The 26118-nt window shown below is 39.1% G+C and overlaps 1 protein-coding gene across 1 annotated transcript in view; it reads right to left on the reverse strand.

The window, feature by feature from the left end:
* Positions 1-26118, reverse strand: part of SATB2 (SATB homeobox 2) — a 183778-nt gene that overhangs the window by 111138 nt on the left and 46522 nt on the right. The window lies entirely within an intron of this gene.

The raw sequence follows: 26118 nt of genomic DNA on the forward strand, positions 1-26118 counted from the left end.
TGGGCAAGTAGAAGCCGATTTGGTGGGTCATTGTGGTTACTAAGCATACAAAGGTAACAGGAAGCAAATGAATCCTGCAAACTTCAATGCACAACTCTAGAAGAGATTTATGCATGCTGTTGTGGGTCACTGTTCATTCTTTTTTGTTGCTGAGTAGTGTTCCATCGTAGGAATATACCACAATGCAGCCAGAGACAACAGAATATCTCTGTATGATTTCATTATATAAAATACAAGAACAGGCAAGACGAATCAATGAGGATAGAAGTCGGAATGTGGCTACCTCCAGACGGCAGGGACATGACTGGAAAGGGACAAAGGGGATTTTTCTTGTTTCAGCTGGAGGTTTCTTGGGTACAAAAATTGTCAAAATTCATGAAACCGAACACTTCATATGCATACATTTTATTGTATGTAAATCATACCTCAATAAAAAAAAAAAAGCATTGCAGGGGAGGAATCTCTACAGGAAATGACAGACAAATCACTCTACTGGAAATAGTAATCTCCACTTAGGTAAATTCTCTCCCCACCTTCATGAGCCAGAAGGAGACTTGTTTGGGCTAGAATTAGACACACACAGGTGTCTTCACAACACTTAATACCTCCACAGAGAGCAGCTGCTCCAGGTTGGTTTCCAGATCCTGGAAGAGAGCTGTTGACACACGCTATTTTTGGGCAATGAGAATTTTGGCCTGTGCTTTTTCTTTTTCTGCACCGTATTGACTAACCTGCATAGTCCTAGAAGTCACGTTCTTTGCTCAACTATTTACCAGGGTCTGCGGATGCAAGATCTGCTAGGACAGCTACGTCCAGAAAGCTGGTCTCCTTCGGCCAGGCAGGGCTTAGAGTCCCTCTTTTTAATGAGCCTTCCTCCCCTCAGGGTCTCTGTCTAATGTATTAACCTTCTTTGGAAATACATTCGTTATATATAGCCCTCCTTCTCTGATACAAAATAGACAAATATATTACTTGGCTTAGTGGTCAAGTGTTAATGGAGGAAATCAAATTGGGAAGCAGTATACCTTAGTGACTAAGAAAGCAGGCTTCCAAGTCAAATTGCCTCTGTTCACATCCTGGCTCCTCCACCTACCAGCTATGTAACTCTAGCAAGTTACTTAACTTCTCCATACGTCAGTCCTCTCATCTGTAAAATGGAACAATAAAAGTACTGACCTCATAGGAATAGTGTGCAGATTAAATGTACAGCCCTTAGTACAGAGCATGGATGTAATTAATCTCAATAACTGTATATAGTCATTATTTAGATGTTTTCAATGCTTCTTAAAAGGAAGATATAGTTGATTCACTTCTAAAAATATTGACTCAGGGATTTTTTTATGACTTTATTATCTTTCAATCTTTAATTCAGTCATGTACGTGTAAAAGGCCCTCGTTATTTTATTTTATTTTTTTGTGTGTGAGGAAGATCAGCCCTGAGCTAACATCTGTCAATCCTCCTCTTTTTTGCTGAGGAAGACTGGCCCTGGGCTAACATCCATGCTCATCCTCCTCTACTTTATATGGGACGCCGCCACAGCATGGCTTAGACAAGTGGTGCATCGGTGCGCGCCCAGGATCTGAACCTGCGAACCCCAGGCCGCCGCAGCGGAGCGCACGCACTTAACCGCTACGCCACGGGGCCAGCCCCAGCCCTTGTTATTTTAAATCACAAGGGAGGAATGTACATCAGTTATGTCCCCCCTCCTAGTCCCGCCTCCCCCACCCCATTCATTTCTTCCTCTCTTGCTCCTCAGCGCCTCCTTTCCTTTTACCTATAAGTGGGTTCAGATCTCCTCTACCTTAAAACTAACAAAAACAGTACAACAACCTCTTTCCCATCAGTCCCTCGTTTTTGCACCACCAAATGTACTGGACATGCACTTCCCACTTCTCCATCAGACCTTCACCCCTAGACATCTAGTTTCAACTCTTTCCAGGAGGAAATGGAGGTTCAGAAGGGCTGAGTTACCTTGAGTAACATCACTAGGACCCAACAGAGCCCAGATTCACTTCAAATACCATGTTCTGTCTCTTCTTAGTACCCCATAAGTCACACTGGCTCAAGTGAGAGGCACGTCAGAAGAAGACAGGAAAAGAGCTTGGCCCCAAGTCTGGAAGGGCTTGAATGTCCAACTCAGCAGCACTCGGCATTGGTCAGAGGCCAGGAGGAGGCCTGGAGGCAGAGGTGAGGTTACGCCCAGCCTCCTCTGTCATCAGAGACTTTCAGCGAGTTGCTTTGTCTCCCCAAGTCTCCATTTCCATTACCTGTAAAATGGGGACAATGACAATGCCTGTCCTTTATGGTTGTTGTGAGGCCTTAAATCAGAATGAGAGTTTAGCACTGGGAGTGGCACACAGTAACTGCTCAGTAACCGTCAGAGGAAAAGAGATCCTGAAAGGTTTCGAGTGTAGACGTAACACTGTCAAAGTGAAGCTTGAGGAAGATTAACCTAAAATGGAATGCAGGTGTATTAAAAGAGGGAAGCATTCTGGGGCCAGGCCTGTGGTATAGTGGTTAAGTTTGGCGCATTGCGCTCCACTTCGGCAGCCTGGGTTCGCGGGTTCGGATCCCCAGTGCGGACCTACACTACTCAGTCAGCCATGCTGTGGTGGCAACCCACACACAAAATAGAGGAAGATTGGCACAGATATTAGCTCAGGGTGAATCTTCCTCAAACAAAAAGAGGATGATTGGCAACAGATATTAGCTCAGGGTGAATCTTCCTCAAACAAAAAGAGGATGATTGGCAACAGATGTTAGCTAGGGCCAATCTTCCTCAGCAAAAAAAAAAAAAATTGAATAAAAAAAGAGGGAAGCATTCTGAGGGGAGAAAAGAGAGCTGAAATAATACAGACAGGTGTGTCTAATCACAACCATACCAGCCTCTTCCTGGTTCCCTCTAAGCAGGGATCCAGACTCCATGAAATGCTACAGAACAGTGAACGAGGACAGAGGAGAAAGAACAGGCTGTGCCCAGTAGGGATATCCGACTCGCAGTGTCAGGGAAATCTCAATAAAAGCAGCATAACTATAAACGTACGGATATTATTTCCAATGCTCACACTCCATATGTAGGTTTTGTAAACTCAATCTGAAAAATGAGAAAAACTAACAATGATTCAAATAGATAAGACCACACGCATGCACACACACATAAACTTCGGGCCCAGGCACACGGCAGACGCTCAAAAAATGCCAATTCCCATTTCTTTTATGAATATCTATCACCCTCTCACTTTGTCTGGATTATTGATCCCCAATATTCACTTCTAGAAATCATATGCATTCTTCAAATTCTGCCCCATGAATAATTCCAACCCTAATCAACACAGCTTGAAGTAATTCTTTCTCTACACAGCTGCACAATAAATATTTTTGGTTGGTTTGTGTACCTCATAAGGAACTTACTTTATCACAATATCCCTTTTACATTACTTTACAGTTTGCAAACTGTTTTTTTTAAAACCATTAGCTCATCCTCACGAGGACAGCAGGGGATCAGTATTCTAACCGGAAGTGAGACGAAGATCAGAGAAGAGTGATTTTTCAAGGACATCAGTGGGTGACAGCCAGGAATAGACCCTGGGCTTTACCTGACAAGTTTTCTAACTACTAGACCAACACTTTCCCCTCAGCACTGCCCGGGTGCCAAGGCCCAGCCACACAGTGGAGGGCAGGGCCCTGGCTTGTCCACAGTCTCACATCAGGCAGGGTCTTGACATTTAATGTTAAACAAAGGAACACATGAGACCAATGAGCAAACAGGTGACAGGCCCAGAAGACTGAAGAGTAAGCTACACTTGGGACTTCTCTGGAAAAAGATCGCCTCCCACAACAGTGCCATTTCAGACATAAACATTGTTTCCCAAATCATCTTTCCTACTGCCAAGGAATTTATCATCTGCAAACATTTACAAAATGCCTGGTGACTATTAAAGATGCAGTTTCAAGGTCTTTGAGTCACAAATTATGGGCCTTTATTTTGGGGTTGAAATTCATACAAATGTTAACATGATTGAATGGAGCACAATATAAATAAAATTGTTTATATCCAGACAAATCTGTTCACTAAAATACAGAGGACCAATGCACTCTTTATGTAATGCCTTTGAACCAAATAACAAAATGCAATTGTAGGTAAATTTCCCACTAGTGACATAAAATTAGATTGGGAATGGAGGCAATTTTTGTCTAAAATTAAAAAGATGCAATAACGGAAACCAGTTTTTTTACTTTCTCAATGCAATATTCTGCCAGAGTCGAGTTGATATATCACAAAAAGAAATATCAATAGTTGCATGTGTTTGTGTTTTTGTTATTTTTACCAGTTTCTCAAAGAAATCAAATAGTCTTCTCAGTAGATGCATAATTCACTAATAATTCATTGGTATTATTTACCTCTGACCATGTAAAAACAGAAGTGGTGATTACACATTATAGTTCATCAATATTTGATTCAAGTTTTTAGAAAAGTCGATCACTTCCGAGGATAAAATAAAATGTGTAGATAATACAATATAATCAATAGAACATCAGAAGGATTTGTATTAAGCACTAGTCATTCATTCATTCAACAAATTTTTCTTTTATGTCTCCAGCAGAAGTCGCAGAGACTCAAAGATAACTCAATATACACTATCTCTGTAATTATGGAGCTCACAATTGAGTAGAGAAGCTTATTATTGCTAAACACAAAGCTAAGTGAAACCACTCTTAAAATAAACCTAAATGATTTACCCCCTATACCCCAAATATAAGAAATATTTACTTTGTGAAGGCCTGTAAAGTACACGAGAACAATTCTCAGTTTGCAGTGGCATATAGGTAGATGCTGATAAAATAGGTATATACTGGGCATACTGTAGAATAAAACCCACAAATCAACCTGTAAGAGAGACACAGGAACCCAGCAAGATATCAGCAGTATTCTTATAAGGCAGTTCAATGAGCAATTTTCTTTTATTCCAGGTACATTTTAACGTTAATTTTAAAAGCAAGTGAAAATTCAGCCTGGGAAAAAATCAGACATTAGCTTTAATATCCAAAGGCTGGGGTTTATATATCTCATAACTCCCTGGAAAAGATCTCAGCAAAAGAGTATCAATAAAAACCCCAGCCTCAGAGTAACTAAGCCTTGGGGCTTCTGGTTCGCGGTATTATTTCCACAATACACCAACTGCTGATGAGGCCCCTTGTAAAAATAGGAGCACTCATGACATTGATTGCATCTGTTCATCCTCCTCAGAGTGCTTGTGTCCCTATGCTATAGCATATAATTTTCTGTTGTTCAGCTATGCTTTGTTAAAGAAATTAAAAACTGTCTGTCCTATATAATAAGAACATAGAATTATTTATCCATAAATCAGTTCACAGGACATCACTACCCAGCAGTATATAATAACTCAGCTTGTGTTTCTAACCTGTGGCCTTACTGTGGTATATCATCAAATTGTAGCAGCATAAAGGCATAAATTGTAGTTATTATTGTTAAACCTGTGGTGGGAATGACTTTTCAATGAGAAAAGAGAGAAAAGGCAAAACAAAAATGGTTTTTGAAGTGTACGGTTTCCTTTTTAACACATAGCTTAGCGGTATCCCAATACAACTTACTGGAACTCATCTATACCTTCTGCTTCAATTTTAAAGAATGTCTATATTTCAAATGTTTTGCACTGGGGCAAAAGTAAATGGAAAATAGAATAGCACTCTTCTGGCATTTTACATTATTCAACTGCCATTATAACTTACACAAATTAATGAAACCTCACAACATACTTGTCTGAGAACCTACAATACACTTAATCCTGTGTTTATAACAATACAAAAGAAAAGACCAGACAAAAATAAATAATTCAATGATTCAGAATAAATGTTGAGGCTATACTGTTATATAAACTTATCTGATAATCAACAGAAACCACACACACACACACACACACACACACACACCCCCGAATGAACTATATATCCCATCCCCACAGAGAGCTCTTCCTCCTGCAACAATTTAGGTATTATTGACAAACACAAACAAGGTTGTTTTTCTCCTCTTTAAGAACACTAACTTTTATTCTTAAATCATATCTGTATCTTTCAGGGGAAATTATCATCAGGAACATTAATAGTAGAAAAATCTGAAATATGAATTTTAGAGCACTTTCTGAATAAACTATGGTGACATACAGCTGTCTCCCACACTTCTCTTGAGCTGACTACCCCCTTATACTACAGAAATGTTCTACTTAAAAAATATATACAGTACCATTTGGTGCCTTGTAATTCTATACATGGCTTTTACATTTTGCAGCATAAAGATTTTGTCTCATGTAATAGACGCTGCTTCACATTTGGGAAACATTATGTTATAACCCTAACTTTTATTAGATTATTTAATATAAGCACTAAGTAACTAGACTAAATTAATAAAGACCCTATTGAAAAAAAAAAAGAGAGAGAGAACAAAATTATTCCACAAATTAAATAAAACTTTCTGAAGTTGGTATTTTAGAAACCTTTATTTAATTTTCAAAATTCCAATTCTTCTGAAAAACAGCCAAAATATTGGTCAGGATATGAAAAAAATATGGTTAGTGTTTAGTTATTTATTTCATAAGAGTGCCATTTAAAACCAATACATGGGAGAATAGGACAAATGAGAAAGAAAAGTGTTATGAGAAATTATTTGGGATTGGTTCTAAGCTTCTGTCACTGGTTAAAAACCATTTCATCTGGTACATATTTTCTTATTATTGTTCTAAGTTTGTTTAATCATTATCTAAAAGAGTTTTGAATTAAAGGATTAATTTTGGCAGGTAACACAAACAAACCTCTCTTTTTTCCCTCCTTTCTATTCAGAAATACATATGCATAAAGAGAGCTCCCTCCAGTGTGTCCCCCCCTCCAATATCTTTAAAAATCAAAGACACTGGGGAAAAAGCATAGTGTATAGCCTTTTAAACATACTTCACTACATTCATAGCAGATGCTATTTATAACTTTTGTTTAGCCAGTGTTTCTGCATCCTCTGGGGTAAGAATTATCCACTGAAGATCTAAAAATACAGGTGCCCCACATATTCCCCATCCTAATTAATTACATGTATTCTTTTCGGATGGGAGCTCCAAAGTTACAACAGGTTTTCCTGAGGACCTAGCTTTCTAGGTACTCCATCACTGGGCTCAATACCCTTGGAAACCCCACCAATTGTATGCTCCCAATTATACCTTTCAGAATGTCCTTCAGGCATATTCTGTTTCCTATAATTTAAGGTTACATAATATCTGATCTTAAGGGCAATATTATGATGGCATGTTGATTATCAATGAAAATGTTGCCATACAATATGAAGGCAAAAAGTATACTCATTTATGCTGTACATTTTAATTCATGTTCTAACTAACCTGATTTAATAGTAATTTGTTAAGAAAATATAAGACATGAAAGCAAGTATGGCTGTAACTATTACAAAATGGAAACTGCTTTTGGTTTGGAGCTTTTTTAAAAAATTTTTTTTTGGTTCCTTTAAGAACATTTTAATAATTTTACTTTCAGTCCATCTTCATATATACTCTATTATTAAATCTAATAATGTACATGGTTTGCAGATTTCAGATATTTTACATTCAAAGAAGTTCTGACAGTTCCTTGATTTCCATATATTGGAAATGTCATATCTAAAAGTGGCAAACCAGGGGCCGGCCCCATGGCGTAGTGGTTAAGTGCATGCCCTCCGCTGCTGGAGGCCTGGGGTTTAGATCCCTGGCGCGCACCCATGCACCGTTTGTCAGGCCATTCTCTGGCAGCGTCCCATATAAAGTGGAGGAAGATGGGCACAGATGTTAGCCCAGGTCAGTCTTCCTCAGCAAAAAGAGGAGGATTGGCATGGATGTTAGCCCAGGGCTGATCTTCCTCACAAAAAAAAATAAAAAAAATAAAAGTGGCAAACCAAACTCTTAAATATGGCACGACCATTTTAATGGCCATAATAAAGAAGCCAAGGGTCTATTCCATGGGAGGTGCTCTCTCATTAGGCAAATGTTTCTTGAATTAAATTGAAGGTACATCTATAGTCATAACACACAAGGTTATGAATAATGACAATGGTCTATTTGAGCCCTCTAAAACATTCAGCCATGTCAGAAAAATGCCATATGAATCGATGGGCAACCAAACTGTGGTAGAGACTTAGCGATTATTCCTGACAAGATGTCTAGTTATGCCAAGGTAGCTGGGCCAAACAGTTAAAAGTGATCCGGAGGGTAGGGGAAGGTCAGAAATGAATTCTTCTCCCCATTCCCAGGAATTTACAGGTTAGTAAGGATTATGCTATTGAGAGTGGTCATATTGAGTGAATGAGTTCCAAGTTCATCCCTAGAGCAGTTGTGGGCCCCACCCTGGAATCTGGAACAAAAGCTCCAGGGGTAGACCCCAGGAGATGCTGAGGAGGAGCCAGGTTTGGGGAGCACTGCCTGGTAAAATGAGGACCTGGAGCACGAAGCTCAATCCACTGACTCTCCTCAAGAGAAGGCAAGAGACCAACAGACTCCCAGGTTCTTTTTTTCCAACTCACCAGCAAATATTCTCACTACTGTCAGGTAGGATAAACAAAGAGAAAGGGAAAGTTATGGCATGTGACAAGAAAAATGGTTAGGAGTTATATTTCTTTTTAAGTTTGCAGGATTTGGCATGGCCTGAATAGGTCACAGCCAGAAAAAAAAAAAAAAATGGTTTCCTGTATATGCATAAACTTTAGAAACTCTTCACCTTACTTGGACTAAAAACAGCCAGAAGGCAAGGGTCATGTCAGTTTAACTGTTTTATACAACACTAGCTACAGCGCCATTGGCATGAGGATGCCTAAAATACAGTGGGTGTGACACAACAATAAAGCCACTTTGTTTCAAAGATCAGCAGACTGGGAATGAGGATATCTAGGTCTTGTCTTGGATCTGCCTTCTATTGGCTATAGTTCTCCACCTGTGAACAGCTCACTTAATCTCTCCGGGCCCCTATTTTCTCTTCTATAAAATGAGGATTTAAAAGCAAAAACAGAATAAAACCAACAATAACAAAAAACTCCCCTGCCTGACTCACAAAATGATAATTATAATAAAATACCATGAGCTAAACTGCACTGAAAATTATAAAGTGCTGTATAAACATATGCTGGTATTCACGAATTGTAAGTTAACATAAAAGAGGTAAGCATTACATTTTTTAGAATGCTTTTAAGGGAAAGTTTCCTTTACTTAAGCAAAAACATGAAACTTCTAAAATGTCACTGGCTAACACGGCAAGTCATCTGATGTAGTCAAAAGAACCTGGGCTTGGAAATTTGTTCTATCTCAGTGACTGGGTAAAGTCACTTCATCACTCTGAGCCCCTTTCTCATCTTTAGGAGTAGCGGAAATCTGAGAGGAGGTGTCCGGAACCGCATCTCAATACCCGGCCCTCTGCTGCAAAGCATCCCAGGATCCTCCGTTCCTGTCAATACTTATCATCTCTATTCCTCGCTAGACCCGGAACTCCACAACAGCTCGGGGCCTGGCAGATGGCAGAGGCACACAGATATGCAAGGAAGTAAGGGAGGGAGCGTGGGAGGGAGGGAGGGAGGGAGAAAAAGGGAGGAAGAGAAGGTGGGAAAGAGAGAAGGAGGAAGGAGGAAAGGAGGGAAGAAGGGACGCAAAGGAAGAAAGAAGGAATAAAGGAAGGGAAGAAGGGAAGGAGGAAGGGAGGGAGGAAGATGGATGGGACGAGGGAGGAAGGGAGGGAGAGAGAAAGAGAGGGCCACTCTGCCATGGCCCACGGGCAGCACTAGCTCACTTTGCAGGTTCCTCTGATGTTCCCTACCCAGACTCTGTCCCTGGCATCCTATTAACCCCCCCCAAATGGAAAATTGAGCTCCCATACTCTTGGCATCCGGGACATCCATCCTTCTCTGAAGGCAGAGAGAAAGGCCTGAGGGCTGCAACCCTCACACCAAACCTTCTCGTAGAATCCACGCCACCCCTGGAGACTTACTGCCGGTCTCCCCGCTGCTGCTCTGACATGCTAGGAACACCGCTCCAGTACTCTGGGACCCGGTAATGGTGTCTTTGATTACCGTCATTTTAAAAACACATTAAGCCTTCAAAACTGTGAAAATAAACCCAACATTGAATTGGTGGGTTAACTTTTCTTTCATTAAAATTCTACTTTTCTATTAAAAAAAATGGCAAGCACCCAGCTTTTTGTTTCTCAGGGAGGGCTCATTTTTAAACTTTAAAAGTATAGTAAACAACTTCTAAATTCAGGATAATTGAAGGTCTGCCAGTTGGTGAGCAAAACAACAATGGCTTTCACATCAACCAAAAAAGGGAACGTGGCTCAATCAGGATGTTTTTAACTGAATATTATTCTGCCAACTGCACTTCTTACTAAAATAACAAAAGCTGCTGCCTACAGACTACTAATGGACTACTACCTGAATAAATATAACTCTGTTCATTACTTCTCTACAATAAAATTATTAACTGAGTGACTTTCCGAGGGATTCTTTTATGTGAATGAAAGACAATAACACAATTATTAGAACAAGTAAGATACTCTCAGATCAATTTTGCATTTCCATAGCATCAAACAGAAGAAATAAGTTGTTTATAGGCTTCCACAAATAAGCAATTTCCTCTCCTTAAAGGTATATTTGTATATGGCCAACTAAACCCCTAGCATAACCCACATAAATAAACAAATCTAATTCATTCAGGAAGCATGATGCTGAAAATTAACAGCAAGGTACTGAAATCTCAAAATTATCTAATTATAAATACTAAGACATTCCCAAGGAATCATTTGATATATGAGTCTTGTAGACAAGACTTACATTTATTCAAGGCATTAAAAAATAAAAACCGGTAAAGAAGATGGGGAGAAGACGAATTATACGAGAGCTAATACTGTGCTCCATTAGAAAAAAGGCTGGAAAGGAGCTCCCAAGGGCTTTGGTATCAGGTGGATTTTTTTTTTTAATTCAACCATCCTTGAAACAACTTGAATGGTGTTTCATTTTGATTCTAATACCAAGCCACCATCAACCTCCCACCTCTAAAAGGAAGGAAAGTCACAAATCTCAAAAACTTATTCGGTCACTAAGTCAAATGTGAAAAAAAAGATCAGTTTATTTCAATTTTTGTTGTTTTATTTTGTTGTTTTAACATATATACTCTACAATACATGGGAGGAGCACAGAAAATATTCACTACAAGAAGACTGATTTTCTTCATGTGTAATCTTTTACCTACTGATGAGGAGCATATACCTTAATAGGCCCAAATTTTCCTCTTATACTCATTTTTAGTTGTTCAATAGCATATTACCATATTCACTTTATAATGGTCCATCAAGAAACTGGGTGTTTATTTTACACTTATCATGGTATTGCTATGTTGCTACCCTAGAAGAAAGTAGTAAACCAACTTATCCGATATCACATTAAAATTAATCCATACCAGAAAAAAAAGTTATTAATTTTTAGCTCTGATACAACACTTTTCAGTATGATTCACAGTGAGTTAAACTTACTTAAGTTAAAATGCCCTTGAACATTTATTTATCAATTTGTAGTTCTTACATACCTAGAAACATCTCAAAACCAGTCATAATCAATCACAGACTATCTCATTCATCGGAATGCCCTAGCCTGGTGACTGACACTTAGTAGAGGCTCAAAAAAAATGCTTGCATAATAATATTGAAACATGATTATGTTCTAAGAACTATAAGTCCAAAAATGATTGCAAATTTCTCCCCAATCACATCTTTGTGACATACAATTTTAGCATTTAATTTCTATTTGCCAAGCAAAGTAAAGAAAGGCAAAGCAAGAGCTTTGCAACTCTTGCCCCTACTACCAAATTACCTGATGACACTAAATACTGGGTTGGGGTGGTGCATGTAGTAATGCTTACAATAAACCAGAATAAGAGCTCTAAAAAATGAATCTTTTCTTCATCCGTAAACCCCTCCATGTAAAGCAAACCCACGTAAAGGACTTATTACAGTATTTGAGGCACAGCTACCACTCTCTCTGATCTATTCATGATGATACAGACTACGTCAACTGTTGAATATGTGCTTTGCCCCTCCATTGGCAGGAAACAATTTGGGTTGCAATATGACTTCACATAAGATATTGCTCATGTTAAGTATCCAGCAATTTTCAATATGGGCTGGATTTAGACTCTAACTCTTTATGCACCCAAACCTGGAGACAGAGCCCCAATTTTGTCTCCTTGAACTTTCAGCCCCTGCTTGGTTCATACAAACCTCTTATTCTTTTCCTACAAGATGCAATCATTAGCATCAAAATATTTTCTTAAAAATTTGCTCTAATAGAGTCATAAGAGATGCTTGAGATTTCCACATTTGCTGTCTCTATTATCATTTTGGAAGATAAATAATGCTTCACCCCAATGCATTCAAAATAACTGTTGCAATAATCCAAAAATTCAATGGCCCACAGTGTGTATCCTTATACAAACATGCACTCTGGACAATTTAAAGTATTTGCTTTTGTAAAGGTAAGGCCTACAGATGTGTTTCACAAAAAACGACAATAACATTTTGCATTTGAAATGCAGAGGAAAATGACCTTTCAGAGTCGCCACAGCACAAAGGGAAGTCACAGTCCTACTGGTCTCTGGAAACCCCAAAGTCCTTAGGGAGAAGCCAAGTGAATATACGCCCAGGCTAGTTTGCCACTCTACACCGAGAAACTGCCCAACTGTAACCTGACCCATGGTTATTGGTGAAAATATCTCCTCTCTTGTGAACTTACTCCCAGCAAATACATTTCTGTTTTAATGGAAAAGAAGATGTGGGTTCACACTAATCAGGCCCAGCGGAAGGCCCTATTAGCAGTTTGGCAGGTGCCGGAGGGCCATACCTCATCTGCATAAAATGGAGCAGATTGCAACCGCCCTCATCTTTTTTATTTTTAAACTGGTTTTTTAAGCTAAGCATACATAAAATCTCAGAGGGAGAGACAAGGAGATGGTAGTGCATACATTTCCCTTCATGCCTTTATTTTCATTCTTTTTGTACAAACCATCTTCCTGAACGGCTATTTACTGAAACAAAGATAACAAAATAAAAGGTGCTAGGAAAAGGAGTAGGCAGGGATCACAAGTGCTAAAAAAAAGCCTTATATCTTTTACTAGATCTTCATAATCCTCTATAGTATAATTTTAAATCAGTTTTCATTTGAATTTAGTGTTTTTATATTTTGTAAAGAAATGCAAAATGGAAATATATCCTGAATTTGGGAAACAGGCTGTAGCTAGCAGAGATTTCAAGACTAATAATTATTTGTAAACCTATGATCTAATAGAGAAAAACAACGACATTAAGTGTCACCATTATCATCTCAACACCAGCTTCTACTGCTCATAGAATAATTTAAAGTGACAGTGCTCTTTATATCCTAGGAATGTATAGTCTAAGTCATTCAGCTCAAGCCTGGGTGAATCTGAAAAATAACTCAGCAATAATGAATGGTGAGTAATGTAAGACATACAAAATCTGGAAAAGAAGGCTAAATGCACAGAGGTGAGTATATCAGATAATTTTTTTAAATGGAGTTACTATAGATATGGAAGTCCCAAGAGAGAGCCATGATGGAAAAATCTGGTTTGTGTTGCTTTAGAAAAACAGAAGGTGTTTAGCAGGGTGCTAGGGAGCACAAGGACGTCACAAGTAAAATGGTTTCACCTCAGAGAAGCCATATCATAAGTATATTCCATACCTCTGCAAGATGGTGGGTTTAAGGTCAAGAAATAGGGAGTGCCGGGTGGTTCTGAGGGACAGGATAAGAGGATCTTGAAGTCGCTTCACAGGGCAATGAGAAGCCACCATAGAGCATTAAGAAATGATTGAGAAATGCCAATCTATCAATATCCACAAAAAGCAGGCACAAGCTTTTCTAGAGCTACGGAATCTAGGTCATAGGAGACTGCTGCATAACCGGGCCACACGGAAACTAAACAGACTGTTGTAGTGAAAGGAATAAGAGGATGAACGCTGGCAACCTTGGAAGGAACAAGAGAATCTGAAGACAGGCAAACCAGAAAGGCAGGTATGGTATAAAGTGAAAAGTTCTGGATTAGAATCAGAAGACCAAGTCACCCACCTCTCAATGCCTCTCAGTCTCCTCCCCTGTAAACAAGATGGTAATGGCCTCCATCTCAAGGGTTGTGAGGACATTAAATGAGGTAATATGAATTCAGGTTCTCTGTAAATTCTAAACTGCTAACCAAACGTAAGCTGCCATTGCTGTTGATGTTGTAAAGAATAAACACAATGACAAAGAGTTTAAAATGACTGATTTCTTATTAGAATCTTAGAGGAAGGAGGGCATTATATCCTCCAACAGTGGGTGACAGTGAAACTCCAAAAGAGCCAAGTAAATGTTCTAACAAACTGAGCTAGAAGTGGTGATGAATACCCAATCTTTGAACTTTTAAAGACAAAGATATAGATAAGATCTAACCAAGTTAAAAAATTCATGTTTGACGAGGTAAAGACATATAACTATGGACTCTTGGAAGTGGAGGCCATTTTGTAATTTCCTGTTTATAAAGAAGAGGTCAAAATTCAAGGTGATTGCAAAGAGCCCACATTTATAAGTTCTCACTACGTGCCAGACACTTTCTCGTACCAATTTTCACAAAAATCCTGTGGCATAAATATGAGCGTCTCCATTTTAGATTAGGCTAGATAATTTGCCTAAGGTCACAAAGATGTTAAACGGCAGAGACTGGAAACCAGATTTGCCCGACTCCAAAGCCTATATTTCTTCCCCCACAACATGGCACCGCTTACCCTCTGGACAACTCCTGCTTATGAGATCCAACTCAAACAATATCTCCAGACGGAAGAGCACTTTTCCTATTCCCCTCGAGAGAATTCATCTCACTGCATTTTGTATTTGTTCATGAGGCAAATAACTATACAGTTCATGTGAAATCCCCTTTCTGCATTAAACTGTAGGCTACTCAATGGAGCTTCGTCTTAGTCGACCTTGTAGTTCCAGCACTGAGCTGAGCACCGGGCATAAAATAGGCATCCAATAAGTATGCAGTGAGCAAATCAATAGAACTTACAGACTCCAAATTGCCACTAAGTAACTTGATCCCAACTCTTTCATACTATCATTTTTATTAACCACCTTTATTCATTTAGTGAGGATCGACTAGGAGCCAGGCAGGGTTGCTCTAGGTGTCCTACATTAATACACTCATATAATACGTAATCAATCCTCACATTATTCCTATAAAGTAAGAATTATCCCCATTTTACAGATTAAGAAATAGTACCAGAAAAAGATTAAGCAAGTTGTTTCAGGCACACAGCTTCTAATAATAACCATGAATTACGTGCCTATTTTGTGGCAAGCACAATACTAGGATTTAACATATATCATCTCCTTTGATCTTCACGACAAACCAATAAAGTTGATGTTATCATTACATATTGTAGATGAGAATACCAGGGGACAAAAAGGTTAAGTAGCTTCCCAAGATTACATAGCTAACAAGCAGCAGAACTACTATTTAAACTCAGGTTTTTATGACTCCAAAGCCCACATTCTTTCCACTATACCAAGATCACTTCCACTATCTTACGTTGCTTAAATATTTCTATTTTAAATACCTGAGATAAGTACTTGAGATAAATAAATCTCTAATGGCCTATTGAAACTAAATTGATCATAATTAATAAATGGGTCAATCAGAATTAAATAATAAATGCAGGCAAAAAGAGGTCCAGGGATGTAGGCCTTATCCAATGAACTGAATCAGCTGTATTTTGTTGGACCCAAAATACCATACATTGCTTTTGAACATAAAAAGCTGTGCAATACTAATATTCTCTTCCAAATACATCATTAAATTTTCTCACTCATTCATTTTAACATTTATGGAGTGTTTACCCAGGTACTAGAAGTACAGGGTGGTGAACAAGATAGGCATGGTGCCTACACTCATGAAACTTAGAGTCTACTAGGTCTAACCAACAAGCAAAGACATAATTAAAACTTTAACAAGTGGCGGGCACAAAAAATAAGAGGACGCTACGAGAAAGAATAATCAGAAAATGGCCCGAGGGATGAAAAGGCACTTGCCTTGAAAGCGTGGTGAAAAGAGGGTGCTGATCAAAAATGGGGGAAGGAACGTATGATGGTCATGAAGCACGGAGGCCAGCCCTGGCGGTCTGGTGGTGAAGATTCAACACTCTCGCCACCATGGCACAGCGTCGTGTCCAGTCAGGGAACCACCACCTGTCTGTCACTTGTCACACTGTGGCAGCTGCGTGTTGCTGTGATGTTGAAAGCTATGCCACTGGTATTTCAAACACCAGCAGGGTCACCTGTGGTGGACAGGTTTCAGTGGAGCTTCCACACTAGACAGACTAGGAGGAAGGAGCTGGCCACCCACTTCCGAAAACATTGGCCACACAAACCCTGTGAATAGCAGCAGAGCATTGTCTGAGACAGTGCTGGAAGGGGAGAGGATGGCACAGAAAGACTGGGCAGGGCTCCACTCTGCTGTGCACAGGGGCGCTGGGAGTCAGAATCTACTCCATGGTACTAGCAACAACATGAAGCACACAAGGCTTGGCCGAGGCTGAGAAATGTAAGGGCCAGAGTGGCTGGGAGCAGGAATTGGGGGAGTAAGTGGTTAAGGATGGAGGCCAGGACAGGCTAGAAAGAGCTCTGCAGGTCACAGCAAGTATTTGGGTTTTACTCTAAACAGAAACTGAGGAAGGGTTTTAAGCAGATGAATGGCATTATTCAGTTTTTGTATTTAAGCCAGCACTCAGGTTATGGGGGAGTTTGAACCGAGGTGGATCAGGAGTGCAAGGCAAGGAAGCCAGTCAGGAGTCTGCTGCAACAAGTTAGGTGAGAGGGCATGGTAGACTGGACCAGGTGAAAGTATCGGAAATGGAAAAAGTTAGACATTTCCAAATCTTCCTCCATCCAATATCACTGAGCCCCTTGACATTAAAAAAACAGTATATTGAGGAGAACATGAAGAAGTTTCTATTCTTAGGGAATGTTCTATTTCCTAAGCAGAGTGGTGAGTACAGGCTGCTTGTTGTATTATTCTTTCATTAATGTTAAACAACACATTACTTATATTCCTGTGCAAGCATGGCACGTTTCATAATAAAACATCTAGAGGTCGTCAGTGCTATGGGTTTAAACTGCTATCAGAGAATACTCAGATGCAGATAGCAGTCTTATAATTTCAGCCATGCTTTATATATTCCTCAGTCCGACCTTTAAATCAGGACAATAAAGCTCTTCATCAACCCAAATTCTGATGAAACAGGTATTTTCTAACTCCGGGTTAACTGTATTAACAAGAAAACTATAAGTTAAATTTAAAATCTGAAATTTGACAACGTAAAATCTTAAATATCAGTGAAAATTAATCATGAATTTGTCAACTGGGAATATAATCCAGACTTTTAAAAATTATTACCCATTACCCTAATCATAAACATACAATGACATCCAAATACAAAGATGTTTATTTAAGAGTTATCTGTAACAATAAAAAACTTTAAACGACCTGGGCCGGCCCCATGGCTTAGCGGTTGGGTGCGTGCGCTCCGCTGCTGGCGGCCCGGGTTCGGATCCCGCGCGCGCACCGACGCACTGCTTCTCCGGCCATGCTGAGGCCGCATCCCACATACAGCAACTAGAAGGATGTGCAGCTATGACATACAACTATCTACTGGGGCTTTGGGGGAAAAATAAATAAATAAATAAAATCTTTAAAAAAAAAAACTTTAAACAACCTAAATGTCTAAAACAAATAGAATGGTTAAGTAAATTATGGTATACCCACACCATCAATCATTAGGAAGTCATTAAAAATTAATGCCATGGAAAAATGTTTGTTATTATATTAAGTGAAAAAATGTTACTTGTAGATACAGCCCTTGTATCCCTCTGCCTTGAGGAGGGAAGGAGAAAGAGACTGTGAGGAATATAAAATGACTTTATCAGCAAAATTTTTAAGATAAGAAATATCTTGGACCACAGGTGACAGCAAAAAGAATTTTACTTTATCCTTCACACCATCCTGTATTTTTCAAATTTTCTACAATGGGTACATTTATTAGTGTTAAATCCCTGTGCTTTCCTTGCAAATTATGGAGTAAAGCAATCTACACACAAAAATGAGGCAATCAGCATTCAGAAATCTCTGTTCTTTTATAAACTCTTGACTATTTTCAGATGAGAAACTCTCCAATTTGGAAACCATTAGATAGAAACATGAACAGGTCCAATGTTGCCTCAAAAGAAAGCCTTGATACTCAAAGTGGCTGGACAGGAACACTAAGAAATTAAATCAATCTGGTCAATTAGCAGAAATTAAATCCCCTCCTATTCTTCCCCATCTATTTAGCAAACCTCTATGCCGTGCCTTCTGGGACGGCAGGATACCAAACCACAGGGAGACCCAGGGAATCAGAAGACAATCTCTGACAACATGAGGTTTCTTATCACCCGGCTGGAGAAGAGCAGGTAATGCAAGGACGCGAGGGACAAATCAGTAAGTAAATGATCCCCTTGCAGATGCTGAGGGAAGGCAAGGCGAGGGAGAGAACCCCCTCTGAAGACGGTACTGAGAAGCTGTGCTGAATGAGAGAGACTTCACCATCCGAAATATTGCAGAGGATTGCCAAACGGAACAAGGAGCCAAAGCCGGCTCAGTGAAAGCAACTCGTTAACGCCGTCATCAGAAAGGACACAAAAACTTTCACACAAAACAACCATCTCAAAGGCCAGCACTCCTGACCCCCGATATGGACCGCTGGCTCTGGTTGAGCTCCCTTCCCCCTGTGGGCTGCCTGAGGAATGATTATTATGTTACCAGATAGAAGACAAAATATAAGTGGCAGCACTAATTGACATAACCAATAACTCTCAGTTAATGGTTACTTATCTTAATTAAAATAGTGCACATTATTTAGAAGAAAGTTTTAAAGTACCATGGGAAAGAGCAATACAGGATATAAAACGGCTCGGTATAGTTTTGGGTGCAACCACAAAAGAAAAATATGTCATTAACCAAAGATTACTCATTTACCATGTATACTTAGCATAAAAACACCATATTCATTTTAAAAATATGAACAGTGTGAGTATTGCTTTAATGCTGTGTGAGTCTTTAAAGGCCTCCCAAATAAATAACATTTATAAAAACATTGCTTTAAATTAAATGATATTTTAAATAAAATCACCCAAATCCCCAAACAAGTAATGTAAAAAAAAAAAAGAAACTTGGCATTCTTTACTTTTGCCTCCAGAGTATTATATTACATTGATTAGAATACTGGACTACCCTTCTTTTTTTTTCTTTTCTGGTTATGCCCTTAAAATAACTGTGATGCTCCCGTAGCTAAAAGCTTTAAACTTGTAAATAACCCCTCCCAGAAGCCCAAATCTCCATATCTTAATATCATGAAAGCTGGAACTGTAAAATAAAATCTGTTAGCAGCTGAAATCTTAATGAGGTTCTACAAAGAAGCGGCTTTTCTGCAATGACTCAATGCATGGAAACAGTTGAGTAATTAGAAATGCATGGGCTGAATGTGAGTTGGCAAATATAATACCACAGAATGTACCCAGAACTAGGGTTGTCCCAGTTCAAATGAGACTATATTCCTTTACCAGTGCAGGCACACGACTAACCTGAAATGTCTTTGGCTGAGAGATAGGTGTGAGCCCATAAAATTATGTCCCTTGACTCCCCATTTACATGGTGACAATCTGTTCTGGCCCACCAGCAGCCTGTTCTTCAACAACAAAGCACTTCAGAAGGAACTGCATAATGTTGGTTTCATCTGACATAATAGAAGCCAATGACAATTGGACTGGAGAGGTGGTTCTCAAAACTTAGAGACATGAGACAACCCCAGTCCACCCCCCCCCCCACCACCAGAGGAATTAGAAAAGTGAAGATTCTAGGGTCTGCCAGCAAAGGACCCAAGACACTAGGTCGGGACAGGCCCAGGAATAAGCACTCCACAGCCAAGCAGGCCTCTCAGGGAAACACTAGAATAGGGGACGTACCCCTGAGGGAAGTGTAGGAAGGCCAGAGGGAAATGCAAATGACGGGTGGAGAGAAGGAAGCCACATTTTTTAAAATTTTTTCTTAGTACTTCACCACTACCATTTTTTCAGGGAAAAGGAATACTTTTCCTCAAAAGTATTCTCTGAACCTTCACACATATAACTGCAAACTTAGAACATGTCCCAGAAATATTTTAGTACAATTATTCATGGTAAAGAAATCAAACTCCACATGCTTATTTCTAGCTGTATATACACATACATATCCTTAAAAAGGAAAAAAGAAGAGAAAAGATTTCAGGGCCAAACTCTCTCTATCCATTCTTACTTAGGAATTCCAAAAACTTAGGAATGCTTAATTATATGAATATTGCATGGTCCATGGTAAATACTATTATTTATTCTCTGCATACTGCAGATAAAAAATAGGCAGAGTCTTTACAATTAACACGCTTAACAAGGTAGGAGTTAAAATGTAAACACAGTGAAACCCTATATTTTTGTGATTATGTTTCCACAATTCTCACTCATTTTTTTCCCTAAGCCCATTAAATTCCAAGCCCTTTATGCTAATAATATGTTTAGTTTTCACAATGTGCAGTCCTCTGTGAGAAAACCCGGGGAAATAACAACATCTTCGACTCACAATATATCCTTCTGAAGAACAGAGGTTTCCACAGAGCCTTCTGACAGCTTAGCATCCTGAGAGCTGCAGCTGCCCCCCTAAGTCATCCAGCTTACGGCACTCACCATGGAAGACCCAATGAACACGTTTATGAAGGTGAACTATGCTAGGCTTAAATTGGAAGAACAGACCTGAGAGAGACGAAGCCACAGGAGTCTCAGAGGTATCAAAGCCCGCTTCTCCTGAAGCCTACAGTGGTTAAGCGATGGCCTTCTTAGAAGAGATATGTATTCTATAGTTGGGAAAGCAGACATCAAAAACATAAAAGAAAACATGGGTATGATTCTATGGTTAGAGTTGCTTTGGGGGAAATGGTTTAAAAGAGTTGTGAGGCTGTGAAAACACTTGTACGATCACAAAACTGAGAGAATACGAATGGGCATCATCATGAGAAATAATAGCAATAAGAGTAACACTCGTTGAGAATAATGTCACTTTTTGGTCATTAAAATATTATCTCACTTAATCCTTAAAGGAGTCCTAAAGTAAGGAGGGCTCTTAACCCATTCTAGACAGGAAGTATAGAGAAATTCAGGAATTCCCCTAAGGTCAGATGCCCTAGTAAGATATGAGGCCAGGATCTGAACACTGCACTAACAAGCCTTCTGTGTGGCTGCTTAGGAAGTTCTCCCATGAGCTTGAATTTTTAAGACTCCATAAAAATTGTGGAAAGTGGAGCAGAGACATAAGCAGGAATCTCTAAGAATCTTATCAAAGAGGTCACAGCCCAGAGTGACCTGAGACGCGTGAAACCTGCTAACTTTAATATTTTTTTAAGCGGAGTCAGGAATCAAATGATGACAAGGAAAAGATAAGACAGATGCTTAAGGAGATGATATTATGTTAAAGAGATGAAAAGACTGGAGGCAAAACTACCCAATTACCCACCTATCTCCATTTTATCTGCTAAAGCAAAAGAAGTTTCAAACTGGAAATGCTCAGACAATGGTTAAGAGAGCCCCAAAAGCTAACATAGGAAATAAAGCCATAAAAGAACACCAGGCTGCTATAAATGAGTATAAGTCTCCTGGCCCAGAGAATTCACATCCCAGGGTAAGAATCTGTAGAAGTGACATCTGATGGTAAAAAATAAATACACAAAGTTGTGAAGAAACAGAAGAATTCCAAAACAAGTCAAATTTTAACTCAAAGTTCAAAATTTTAAAAGTAATAAAGTTTAGTCCACAAAGAAAGTGTAATGCCAAACTAAAATCATGTCCTTTGACCACGGGTACAGGAATGGCAGAAATATTTGAGAAAATCTTTCTCGATACCTTGGACCGGACAGACCATGCAGTTAGGTAGTTTGTAACTTGTTGAATAATAACTAGTCTCAAAGTAAATAGCCTTCACGGTGGTCTTCATGTTTGGGACCCAGTGTTCTGTCTTTGGCCCTGCCCATTCAACATCTTGCCAATAATTTGGATGAAGATGCTTATAAAATTTGTAGAATTCACAAAGCCAATTATAGTTGATAATATAATATAGATTCAAAACTATCTCAATGGGCTATTAACACTTGACTAGATAAAACAAAATGAAATTTAAAAACAATGAATACATTTATGTCTTTAAATATATATATAAAAAATTTTCGACCATACTCAAATTCATGTGAAAAAAAAACTTAATTACAGTCAAGCGCTGCAAAACGACATTCGGTCTATGACGGACTGCATGTACGACCGACAGTGGTCCCATAAGATTAGTACCACAGAGCCTAGGTGTGTGTAGGCTACACCATCTAGGTTTGTGTAAGTACACTCTATGATGTTTGCACAACAACGAAATCGCCCAACAATGCATTTCTCAGAACGTGTCCTCCTCATTAAGCGACGCAGGACTGCATATTAAGGTGACTTAATATGAACCACTATTGTGAACCACTGCCAAAAATAATTAACAAATTTATAGAAAGTCAAGATCACACGTGAGGTAACGGATGAGTGTGTTTGAGAGGGCCATGGACAACCAGAGAGCAACCAGATCAGGGTGACACAGAGCGTGAAAGGACAAAAAAGAGACCAAATGTGCACGCAGACTGCCGAGGTTGTTGAGCCTACAAAAAAGGAGTCTTAGAGAGGGCACGATCATTACTTCCCAAATATCTGAGTTGTCCTACAAACAAAGGAAGTAGTATTAGTATTAGTACACTTTGTCTGAAGACTATTTCCTTCACAATCCTCAGGAATGATAAAACTAGAACAACTGTTGCCGGATATCTACAGCCTCACAAAGAAGTGAGCTTCCCATCCCTGGAAGTAGAGAAGCACAGGCTAGATAATACTCCACCGGAGAAGTGTGGAGGAGATTCCTGCATATGGTGGGGAGCAGGCAGAGATGATATGTAATTATGTTTTATGACTCAACTATAATCCCAATAGTCCATTCTAGTTTTTCTCTTCTCACAGCCAGCCCTATACAGTACTCAGCCAGGTTATTTTACTGGTGAGCTGCACTGCACTGGAGGGGAGGGAATTTACAGTAGATTTATTGATGTACAAAAGGCATTGAATAAAATAATAGTTAGAAACTTGAATTTAGATCATGTGTAAACTTCCAACATGTTACAGAGCAATATTTGGCTATCAGACATTGCGTAGTTAATACCATTTCCCTGAGGAATAGCTTTTTCTGTGGATAAGATGATGAATTAACACATTTATCATGGCTAAATTAATCTGTGCCCTACACCTCTGCCAACTTTATATTTTCAATACCTTCCTTAAAAAAATCAAGACTAGATTTTTCTATGCCATGGTGTCATAACACCACCTGCAACAAATATCAAGTTTTTATGATGGAGGAATCTTTGCTTGAAATATGCATGCTGTTTAGCTTTGTTTTGTTTTCAAAGATTGGTCACAGTGCAAAAGCCCTTTCTCCTGCAGGGGGTAATGTTAAGAAATTCAACTTCAAAAGAGCTTCCAGCTCATCTTCACAATGTAACGATCCTGCTGCTAAGTCTGGATTTCATTACAAGTGCGCAAAGAAAGAGGGAGGGAGGAAGTCTGTCAGCACGGCTCCCTTGCGCTCCATCACTGCCACCCCCCTCTACTGACTGTTTTTTGGTCTGTACACACTCTATAGGCCAGGGTCATTAATAACCTGTGCAAACAGACTATTATAGAGATTATGAACTGCCTTTCTCTGTGTGTGTTAGTTTAGCAATTAAGGCTATTTGAGGGATTTTTAAAGCACTATAGAACAAAACCTTTGTTTAAAAAAAATATCAAGAGCAGGTTGTCTCCCCTGCTCCCTGAAACTTAACCAGGACTCCTTGAACTCTGACCTGAAGGACACTTGGTTAGCCAACCCTAATCCTAGGCTCTAAGATTAGTTTAACGATATTTGAGGCAGCTGGATCAACCATGCTGAATTTTGTGGCCACATTGTAAAACGAGTCATTGTTTCTCGGGCAGAGGAGTCCCATCTCTTGGTATTTGAGTTAAACTGCTATCACTGATCACTCACTCCTCAGTGTAGATAACTTGACAACTAGAACGGGACTGTATTAATGTCTCATTTATCAGAACTCAATATTTTCCAGTATCATCTGTAAACCCTCTTCCCAAAGGATTGGACAAAGAATGCTGGGAATTATCATCTTTACCAATCTCCAATCTTGAAGTGAGATGACAACTCTGAAAAACTGACCTCCCAGCGCATGTTGCTATAACTTTAACCATGGACTATTTTAAGCTGCAGTTAAGAAGAATGAATGCTCCTTTATTTTAACCGACTGCTCAGGGTGGTCACCCTATTTTTTAAGGCAATGTACTACACAGGAATGACATCATAAGGCTACCATAAAAGCAAGTGTTAAAACCTATGATGAATTTTCCTACTATAACTAAGCAGTTAAGTGTAAAAGTAGATCAAAACACACAGTTATGGTCTGGTAAAACATTTACATTCACCTTTGTAAATACAAAAATAAAAAGTTTGTTTAAAAGCCATAAAAGTCCTTTTTACCTCTTACTTCTAAAGCTCTACTAGTGATCTTAGACGCCTGGAGACTTTTTTTCTAATTAAAGAAGCCCAAAAAGTAATTGCTAATAAATGACATTTAGTAGTTTTCTTCTTATGATGGAGATCTTGTTGGACCATATTACTATGTGTCAAATTCAAATCACACGGAATCAATCACTGTACTCTGCCACACACATTCCCTTTTCATCCTCTAATAAAGCTTCCATGGCCACCTTTGACAAGACTTCCTTCCAAGTTGCTCTTTATATCTAGAAAAACATCTTTTCTCTTCCCACCTTTGTCATCCCACTCTCACTTAAAACTTAACTCCATCCTTATCGAGTAGAGTAGAATTTATCATCCAGAAGCTCACCAAGAATATTTATGCATGACCACCCCCTTTTAATTTTCCTCGTTGATATTTATACTCAAACAAAAAGTGAAAGAGGAGGGAGATGCCACTACCACCAAAAGAATACTGTTTTATTTATTAATATATTTTTAAATAAATATTCTTTTAATATGCATTCCTACCATGTTCTAGGCACTATGCTAAGAACATTGCTTGGATGTCATTTTACCCTCACAACAGAATGATAGGTAGGTACTATTTTTATTTGTAGATAAATAAATTGAGGGTCGTGGAGGTTTACAAACTTATCCAATGTCATAAGGCGAGCGAACGGTAGAGTCAATATATGGACTACTGCAGTGTGACTCCAAAGCCAGTACATTAGCCACCAGCGTGATTATAACGTAGTATGGACAATATGGCAAGCAGTCGGTGTGGACAGACATGGCCCCTAGACTAGCATAACTCATAGACCAGGGGAGAAAAGATAAGTAAGCAGATAAACTATAATCCATTGTGTTAACTCCCGGTACAAAGATAAGTGCTAGAGGAGCACAGAGAAGAAAGCAACTACTGCTCTTTGGTGAAAAGGAAATGGGACAGGGGATGATCTTCCTAGGATGGTAACTCTAACTGTAATTGGGTCTTCAGTGTTTCACGGGAACTGGAGAGGGGGCAAATATTTCAGAAAAAGCATCAAGACAGAGATTCATGAAAGAAGATAGTGCATCTGAGGAACAAGAAGAACTTCAGCTCTGAATGAGGGCAGGAAATGCAAGCAGCAACACGGTTGGAAGAGGATGAAGAGAAAGACTTAACCAAATTGTGGGGCCCCTAAATTTGGTAAATAGAAAAGCATGTTGATCTCAAAGTGAAAAAGGGATTTGAGATGGATGGGAGCTAGATTGTAAGGATGGAGCGATGCAGACTTGGAAAACACTTAACAAGGAAAAAATAAAATAGGGTGGTGGCCTGAGTCAGGA

Source organism: Diceros bicornis, chromosome 10 (assembly GCF_020826845.1).
Source record: "Diceros bicornis minor isolate mBicDic1 chromosome 10, mDicBic1.mat.cur, whole genome shotgun sequence".
Classification (NCBI taxonomy): domain Eukaryota; kingdom Metazoa; phylum Chordata; class Mammalia; order Perissodactyla; family Rhinocerotidae; genus Diceros; species Diceros bicornis.